This window comes from Motacilla alba, chromosome 2 (assembly GCF_015832195.1).
Source record: "Motacilla alba alba isolate MOTALB_02 chromosome 2, Motacilla_alba_V1.0_pri, whole genome shotgun sequence".
Classification (NCBI taxonomy): Eukaryota; Metazoa; Chordata; class Aves; order Passeriformes; family Motacillidae; genus Motacilla; species Motacilla alba.
This window is the reverse complement of record NC_052017.1, coordinates 20,190,940-20,200,493: the sequence shown is the minus strand read 5'-3', so window position 1 is coordinate 20,200,493 and position 9,554 is coordinate 20,190,940. Positions and strand designations below refer to the sequence as shown.

General features: G+C 40.0%; 1 protein-coding gene across 4 annotated transcripts in view; it reads right to left on the bottom strand.

The window, feature by feature from the left end:
• Positions 1 to 409: 409 nt before the first annotated feature.
• The window catches only part of ST8SIA6 (ST8 alpha-N-acetyl-neuraminide alpha-2,8-sialyltransferase 6), a 45,452-nt gene continuing 36,307 nt past the window's right edge, over positions 410 to 9,554 (bottom strand). For all 4 annotated transcript variants that reach the window (XM_038127796.1, XM_038127793.1, XM_038127794.1 and 1 more), the window contains one exon: positions 410 to 7,988. The gene's annotated coding sequence lies outside the window, so the exon portion shown is untranslated. The remainder of the gene's footprint in view (positions 7,989 to 9,554) is intronic.

The window sequence follows — 9,554 nt, the reverse complement described above, 5'->3', positions numbered from 1 at the left end:
GAGATTTTCAGAAGAAGATTGTAACAATTGTGTTTTCTTGTTTGGTTCCTTTCCATGTTTGATGTTTCTTTAACAATTAATTTTTGAAAGTATTCAAGTCATTAGAAGTAACAAAAGAAGATGGTTAATTATGCTGCCATTCAAGAACAGAAAAGACTGAAATCACTTGAAGGTACCATTTAAGCAACAGATATTTACACATGCACCAGTGCCCCAATCCCCTATACTTGCCTTTAAACACAGCTTGCTTTTTTCCTTGCAATTTCAAGGAACTGTCCACATTTCTACTGTCAGTTGCTAATACTGTTGTGGAGGATTGAGACTAATGCATTTTATATGCTGCTGACTCAGGAGACATATTTTTGGTTGTTTGGTCTCAGGAATTCACAAAAGAAAAAACCCACAACAATTATGCCTAATAAGTCTTTATTTCCAAACATAAATTGCAAAAATATTCTATTACAGAACAGGTAACAGGTACAGAATTCTAAGTATGCCTTTTAACAATGAAACCATTGCCTCCTTGACAAAAAAATCATTAGGCACTTAAAACAGGAAAACAAAGTACAAATTAAACCAGCTGTAGCAGATGACTCAACAATACAACTTCATCTTGGTTTTCTGTAATAAAAGCACACACATGGCTGAGGGGCTCCTGCCTCCTCCTAAACCCTGCGCAGAGACATTTCTATGTTACGCTGCACACATTCTACTCAGACAATATCAAGTTCACATCTGAAAACATAAATAAGTTCAGCACTGAGAGAATTTGAGGAACCTTTTTGGAACAGCAGTAGCAGAGCCTACACTAGCAGCTTCAGAGAGCTTGGTGCATGTGGAGGAGCACAATTATACCAGCCCCACAGGGAAGTAAGCTCTGCTTCAACAATTGCATTGCAAAGAATGGAGCTGAAATGAATGCAAACAATACACATTTTAAGAGACAATGAAACTTCTGGGCAAAAGCTATCATGGTAACTTTATGAAATTACATTTTGGCACATGGACCAGTCTCTGAAAAGCCACACATTTGCCATCACTGAGGAGCAGTCCTGTGTAGGACCTCTCCATTCACCTGTTTTGTCTCTTGCAGATCTTGAACTAAATCAGAAGCAGAGGATGCCTCTTAGGGTATCTTAGAAAGGTAAATCTAAGATGCAAGTGTCCAAATGACTAACAAAAATACTCCTCCAGAAATCAGTCAAATACCCTTAAAATTATTTTGGCTTGTATGACTGGTTTTTTAGGTGGCATTATGTAACTTCCCACACACTTTACTCTGGTGGCATTAAAAAAGAGGAATATTTAAAATAATTTTAATTATGTACCCAAGAGAATATCAAGAATATTAACATAAAGAATACATATGAAGCCACTATATAAATAGTATATATAAAAATGCAGAAATGTCAGCTGTTATACTTCAAGGTCACAAGATTTCAAGGATAGGTTTGTGTTGTAAACACTGACAATAAATAGACCAAGGAGGAAGTGTTTTTAGGGAAACATCTCACAGCCGAGACAAGAGGTGAGAAGCTTAGCACATTGTTGGCCTACAGACTTGCTGTGAAGAATCTCCTCTTGTCAGGGACTAAAGTGAACAGTGAGGAATTTAAACCCAGCAATACTGACAATAGGCTGTCCTGTCACAACCATTTGCATGATTCATTCTGATGGGCTCTTGCCTTGAAACCGTGATGGGATCATTAAATACTTCCATCAGGCACTGCGAGTTTTCTCCCTCACTGGAGAAAAGAGGGATGAAACAAAGACACAGAAGTACCAGCAACAAACACTGATGTACTGCTGAAGGTACACCAGGATTTAGCAAAAGACAGACTTGAATGCTCTCTTGATGGCAACATGGCTCCAGTCACAGCCAGACTGTTTTCATCCTTAAACCAGTATCTGCACACCTGGCACCCAAGGGCAGTTATTGCCCATGCTCAGAGTGATGTGAGCTCAACCACCACATACCACAGTACTACACTGACTCCTTGCTCGATGGCAAACTCAAGCTGATGTTCTCCCATCCTGTTAAGCTCCTGCTGCACTGCTAGAATCTCGACACTGAGAGCACACTGACACTTACTCCTGTAGCTGTAACCCAGTAACCTCGGGTCACTCCTCTGGTGAGCTGTGCTCCCAGAATAGGAAGGTATTCTGAAATGTGCCCTTATGAAAGGAGACTACCAAATAACAGCAATAGTCCCTTTGTTCAGTGGCATGCTGCAGAGTGTTTCTGCTCTAATTGATCATAATGATAATTTCGAGCCAATTAAATACTTTGTGAAAATCTGGAACAAAGGTTAATAAATATAAATCTGCCCACTTCTTGTATGCTGTGGGTGAAAAGCCTTAAGGATTTCCCCAGAGTACCCTGAGAGATTAGCTGCATTTGAAATTTTTCTGGCTAGAAACTCAGAGAAGGATGGTCCTCCCTAAAATGACAGAATTCAAAATAAAGAGAGTCAGGCCTTCTCAAGTAACTACATGCCCCCTTGTCACTGTTGTTGGCTGGCAGACTTAGAGATTAAAGAGATCTGCTGCTGAAGTACCACAAGATGAAGGATTACCTGGCTTTGAATATGTTCAACTAACATATGTTTAACTAAAAGGCTCACGTGCAAGAAGTCTACTGCTTCAGAGCATGCAGCAAGTGGCTATCAGCTGTTTGAGTTAGAGCTGTTGCAGAATAAAGCACTCCACAGAGTATTCCTTGGGTTTGATCTCACAGACTCCTTTATACAGGTGGATGTGTGCTTTGTAGACCTGAGTGTTCCTGGAAGAGCTACTGCCTGGATATTCAGGACCTCCCTCCACAAATTTGTCACAGCAGTGCAAGTGACAGGACAAAAAAAGATCTGTAGGTCAAATGGATTTAAACAGAGATTGCTGTGTTAGGCTGCAGCTCCACCACGGAGTCTGTGCAGGCTCAAGGTGCACATGCTCAGTTAACCCACATGAATTCACTGATCCAAATATTTGCACTGAATAAGATCAACTAATACCTAACAACAGGAATATTTTGCTAGTAATTTAGAGAGCCACAGAAAGTCAGAAGTCACCTAGATAATTTAGTTTATTTTCCTGAGTCACTCAAGACAGACAATTTCATCTTTTGTCAAGCATGGTGGTATGTCAGTCATCTCACTACTGTACAAAGGAAAGAGAATCAAAGTGAGAGTAACTGGTCTCAACCCCCTCAGGCCTCGTTCACCTCTGTTCTCTGTAGATGCTGTTTTAGATGCTGGGATTAGAAGAGGCTGAACACAAAGGAATGCTGAATAACAAGCAAGTTTATGCAAGTTTACCATCAGTGAACTGAGAATTTTTTCTGCTTGTCATTTCTGAATCTGCTGGGGTCACCAGCTTGTTAAAATGACTGTAATGGGAAAGAGAGAAGGGTGAGCAATAACCAGCAGTGTAGGCACCTAGAGTCTTTAGTGTAGATGCCCTAAGCACCTTCTGGCACCACAGGGAGAGATGGGCTCTGGCCTACAGAATAGCTGCTGTGCTGCCAATCCCCCTTGCAGGGGCCCATGTCTCCCTTCTGACCAGGCAGACCCTCAGAGATGTTACCTTCTGAACTTGGTCAAGCTTTCAGGGGACCACTGGGTCTGTGCAACAGCTGTTGGATAACAAAAGGCACCCATTGTGTCCCTACAGTCCCACCTGCATGGTCTTATCCCCTCCTTTGCTTTGACTGTGAAATTCCCGTCTCTTGGCATGAACCAATTTTCTCATTCTGTTGCCGTGGAAGGGTTTTGCCATCTGAGTGCCAAAAGAGCTCGGTGTGGGACAGGCTGAGGCCAGACACGGCATGCAGGGACGGGGGCAGCACAAGAATGGGGACTGGGCCTTGCAGCCATTCCAGCTTAAGCCACCATGGAGCTACAGACCAACTTTATCACCTGCAGTTAGGCACCGTGAATATCACACCAAGCTGCCTTCCTCGAGGTGTAAAGCCAGTCACTTACAGCACATTTTACTATGCTGCAAGCATAGCAGTGCTTGACTCACAGTCACACAAACTCCCTAAGACACTAAACAGGGCTGCTTAGCACTCCACAGGGCAAAGAGACAAATAACCAACTCAAGGCAGCACTGGATCCTGAAGAAGGATGCAACATGAGAGATTCAGAAGAGAAAAAGGAATAAAAGCAGCCAGGCAGGCTTTAATCTAATGATGCTGTGATGCAGTCGTGCAAGGACAGTGTCAGCTTCTGCAAAGGTACAGTGGAAATATTAGCACACTGTCAGTGTTTCTATCTTTAGAAAACTATTTAATCTCAACATTCATTCCACAGCATGTGACAGCACTGGAGGTCCACAAACCCTAAAAATGAATATTCCTGATGTGAAATAGAGGGAATTGAAAGGTCCATACTAACCTTTGGTCAAGAATCCTTAATCCAAACTGATGTTGGCTCAATCTTGCAAAAGTGGCATAAACATTCCCAGCCAGGTACAAATACCATTTATTATTAACCTGGCACAGGTGTAAAATAAATGAGAACTAATGCATTCAGCTACCCAAGACAACATCATTTCCCACAGTGACTACTTCAGCAAGCCTTGATCAATCTGACGGTACCCTGTGATGCAGAAATGCCCCTATTAACTTGCCCAGACTGCATCCAAATTAACACGACCCAGCCACCAGCAGCACACAGCACCAGCAGCTGTAATAAAGCTGAGTACAATGTCTGCCCTCCTGCAGAGTGAAGTGGATGCAACTAACATCTCATACTAACTTCATGTCTAGAGCAAGGCCTGAGGACCTTAATCTAAAGTCTAATAGAGTATATTTTTATAAGAGCATTTGTAGGAGAGGGTAGGAAAGGTCAACAATCCCTTTAAGCATTTCTTATCAGCCCTGTGGTCCATATAAATCACTGAGAGCCTTGAGAGTGTGGAAGATCAGGTTTTCGAGTCATTGGCAAGTTTAAACTTCGTGGAAACAGTGCTTAAAAGTTAGTGGCTGTCCATACTTCAGAAATTTCCATTTGCTCTCAATTGTGAGTGCTACATCACATCCCTTCAGTTAAGACCTCTTTTCGTCAAGGAAGCCAGAATGCATTTCCTCTTTTTGGCTAAACCTCTCTTAAAATGTATTCTGATGATCTTTCTGACAACACTAATACATGTGTTTTTCAAATAAGGCAGCTGCACAGAAACAGTTCTGATACACAGTAACTTCAGCTCTTTGTGGTGTGCCACAGTACACTATTTACATTTATTCACTGAGACAGTGCCACATGCAACTAACTAACAAATGCTTTTGAAAAAAAGTTGCTGCAAATAAATTTAATTTTCTCCTACCCCCATCTTCTACTTCACACAACCAGGTTTTGCCCCTTTACTCAGGCTGAGTAGTTAATTGAATTTAGTCTGAGCAAAGAATGATCTTGCATTCTCTCTGTGTGCACACAGAGCACTTGCAATTGTTCTGGATACTATGCAAGAACCTGCAAAAGATGTATGAATTTTCCCTAAGACAAACCATGTAGCTGCTACACAGCCAAGATCACCTTACTGCTCTACGCTAGACTGGAGTAAGATACAGTCCTTACATGAACACAGGTGTGCCTTTGTCTGCCTGGATGAAATGGAGCAAGGCTGTCCTCAGCCTCAGCTGTCTGCATCACCCAAAGGACAACTACGTCACTTTGCACAGCTTCTGTTAAAAACACTCCATGTGAGTGATTTATAGCAGGAGATGCTCTTTTGGGAGCAAATTTCTCTTTGATCTATAACTAGGATGTTGCAATAGGCAATCATCCATAACACTCATAATATGGGTGCAGGTTCTTTCAGCAGCCAGCTCTCTGCACACGAGCAGCAGATACTGTGGCCAGAAAATGGCAAAAATCTCACAGCTGGGGAAGAAAAAATGTGGATTGTGGTGTTGGAACAAGAGCAGATGACAGTAAATCAAACTCCTGTGCTCCCCTCTTCTAGTTACCAGCTGGTAATGCAGATGGACTCATCAGCTCAATTCTGCTGTCTTTGTTTCTGTTAAAGGCTCTACTGACACTCAGAGGTCCACGTATGCATTAGAGGCATCACTTATTGCCTCAAAGAACTATTTATTTTTTACCCCTTATTTTCAAAAATGGACTTTATTGCTCATATCTGCAGTCAGAATTTATGGACACTTCTGCTTGGGTAGGAGTAATACTGGATTCTGATATCATTATTCCTGGAGATGGATCCAGATGCTGAATGTGTCTCAATCAACAGACCTGTAACCATAGTGATTGATTCTAATACTTCCAGGAGTGTTTATGTGATTATAAAACTGCTGCAAGGTAAGCGTTCAAATATTACAATACAGTAATGCTCTTATGAAGTATAAATTTTAAAGGCTTTTCCGAACTTTATTTTATAAGGTCCAATTCATTTAAGTGGGATTTTTTTTCAGATATAATCCTCAAAGAGTAGAATACTGAATGCTCTTTAAATCAGTTCATTTGGGATTTAATGTTGCAGCAGCAAAAGGAATTTTACTAAACAAAATACTTGATAGTATTTGAATGTGAAAGAAGAAGGACACTCTATCTTTGAACTGACCATTCAAAGGACTCTCAAAAGAGTCAGTGAAACTCTTATCAGAATCTGGTTATTACAATTTTTAAATTTTGTTTGCTTGATTGATTGGTTTGGTTTTTTTTTTCTGCAGTAGAACATATAAGCATATAAGCAGTAATAGTTAGGGTACAACTGCTTGTCAAAGCTCATGTAAATGTTAAAATGATTCTTTCCACTGGGCTGATATTTCACTTTCTCTTGCTGCAGGATGTTGCTCCACATGTATTCTTGGACCATATGGAAAACTTAAAGAACTACACAGGTTATAAATTGTATATAGTAATTGAATATATTGAATGTAGTCAGTTTTCTCATACATCCTGGTGTAGAGGAGCTTGGGGTTGATGGTAAGAGGAACATTCTTCTAACAGTGCTTAGTGCAGTTTCACTATCTGTAGTCACATATGAATACAAGCTATACTACATGAAAAGAAATTGAATTATAGGCTTGGTACCCATCATCTTTCTAATGGAAATTCCATCTCATGTATGAGCCAAGACACAGAACTGGAATAGCAAGAATGTGTGCAAAGTCATGCCCTACCAGGACCCTGGGGATTGTAGTGTGGAACCAGGTTCACAGTCCTCATTTGGAGCTGACCTGGATCTTAGACAGGAACACAAGCAAGTAGAGTGGTTTATAAATAATTATAAAGCTCTGGTCCTTCATATATGTGTTCTCAGAATTAACATCACTCATATGAGTGATCCCATTAAATCCACAGCATCATCTATTGCTCACAAAATGAAAGCCCATTAAACCCACAGCACTACTTACTGCCCACAGAATGAAAGCCCATAAACCACTTAACTACCTCTGACCTGAGGGATTTTCTCATCTGTGCACTCTGGGACAAACTAAGAATGACACGGCTCAGAATTAATTACTCCTCTGCAGCTCTTCTCATCACTTCTCTCATGTAGAAAAATGCCAGTATTTACAGGATGAAGTTCTTAATTGAATATGTTCACTGCCAACTCATGCAGCCACCATACAGAGACTATTGCCTATACTATGTGATATCAACAAAACCAGAGATCTTATGTCAAAATATTTTAATGATCCTCTAGAAGCAAAACATGATGAATGTCACATATTGCCACCATCCTGAGATTGTGCTTTGCTACCATTAAACCAGCAGTAAGGAGTTTCAGAATTTTTCAAATAATTGTTACTTTTTATTTTAAAAAATGACCACTCAAAATTTTTTAAACGTAGCAGTCACTGTGTGAAAAAATCACTCCCTTTTCTCCCCAAGTGTAAAATATTTTTCTGTTGTAGCATTATTGTAGAACTGTATTATGTGCAGTTTAATGCTCACAAAATCACATCAGATCAAATCCAACACCGAACTGCTGAGATATAAACAAATTGTCTCCTTAGGATCATCACCCTGAAATTAAAACAATAAAATATGTTATTGGTATTTCTTGTTTAGTAGAAAAAAACTGCTTGTTATCCTTGAAATAAGCCCATAGTTTAGTCTTTGTATGCATTGCACCTTCTGCATCAGCTTTTCATCTGTATTTCAGGCTGTGAATCTGTGAGATCTATTATACAGGATGACAGGCTCTCAGAATTCCCCTGGCTAAGCTGGAATGCTCGTGCCTGGTCTAACTCAAGCATCTGCTCTTTCTAAAGGAGGACTCCTTCATTTGGATACCCCCAGAACCACTCACACTTATCCCAGCTGCTCCACACTCTTCAGGCTTCCTAAGCTAACCAAGGCCAGGTCTAGCCAGTATCTTCATGGGGACACATCAATTGCTAATTTGAATATGGATATGTTCTAAATTATATTATCTTACTCATATTTTGAAGTCACCAGAGATTGCAATTATTCTGTTTCCTCAACAGGATAGTTCTGCTGTGGAAAACCAAAACAAAACCCTTCTAGATATGTAAATACTTATTCATTTGAATTGAAATCGAACATAAATTCTCATTTGATTTAATCTATACTTTTCTATTCTGACAGGTTTCAACTAAACCAGAAACAATTTATCTCCACTTGTTTCTTTACTGACATTATTCTTTTAATTTAACATGTAAATTTAATTCACTGAATGCATGAGCAAAGTGTGTGCTTAAAAGCTGTACTGCAGGTATTCTAAGGCAGAAAACTTACTGCAGGTATTCTAAGGCTTTCTTTCAATATCTACTAATTTCACATTGGATAATACTTGCCCAAGTCAAGAAAAGTCTGCAATTTGTCTGCTTGACAGGAATCCAGAGGAGTTCTTATTTTAAAAGGTGGTATCATTCTGCTCAACATAATTATAACTGAACTGTGGGTTAGTTCCTATTTCTCTAGCTACACTGGGACACCACAAGCACAAAAGAATTTCAACAGAATTTAAGCACATGTTGTCATTCTACAGTTATAAATAGGTTATTTGTAACACTATTTATCCCTTACTTGGATTGCAGCAAATTTCAAGATTAAAAAAAATATCACATGCTGACAGAGTTTGGAAAAAAAAAATTATTCTTTTTGATGTTAGCTGCTGAGAAAGTAAGCAGGCATCCCCTTGCTTTAGAGGATGCTGCTCTGGCAGCTCCACCTTGAGTGGAGGGAGTCACTGCTGCTCTCTGCCAGAAATAGATCACATTTAATCATTTGGTTAAAAAACTCATACCTACTTTTTACTTTCCAGGTAAGATATGCAGAGGAGAGTTCAGCAGTTCTTACCTCCTAACCACCCGCACACCTCTGCTCAAGCCCTCGTCCCTCAGTCCTTCTGCTCAGAAAATTGAGCACTATTTTTCTCCCCAGGCTCAGAATCTCAGTTTAATTCTTCCTTTCTGTGTTTTTTTGTTGTTTTTTTTTTGTGTTGACTGACTCCTCTGAACAGATGCATGAAGTTACTGTTTTGTATGTCAAAGCAACACACAGTCATCTGCCCTGACGTCTTTTTCTGGCAAACAGAAAACCTGATGGATTCTTGGTCAGACAAAA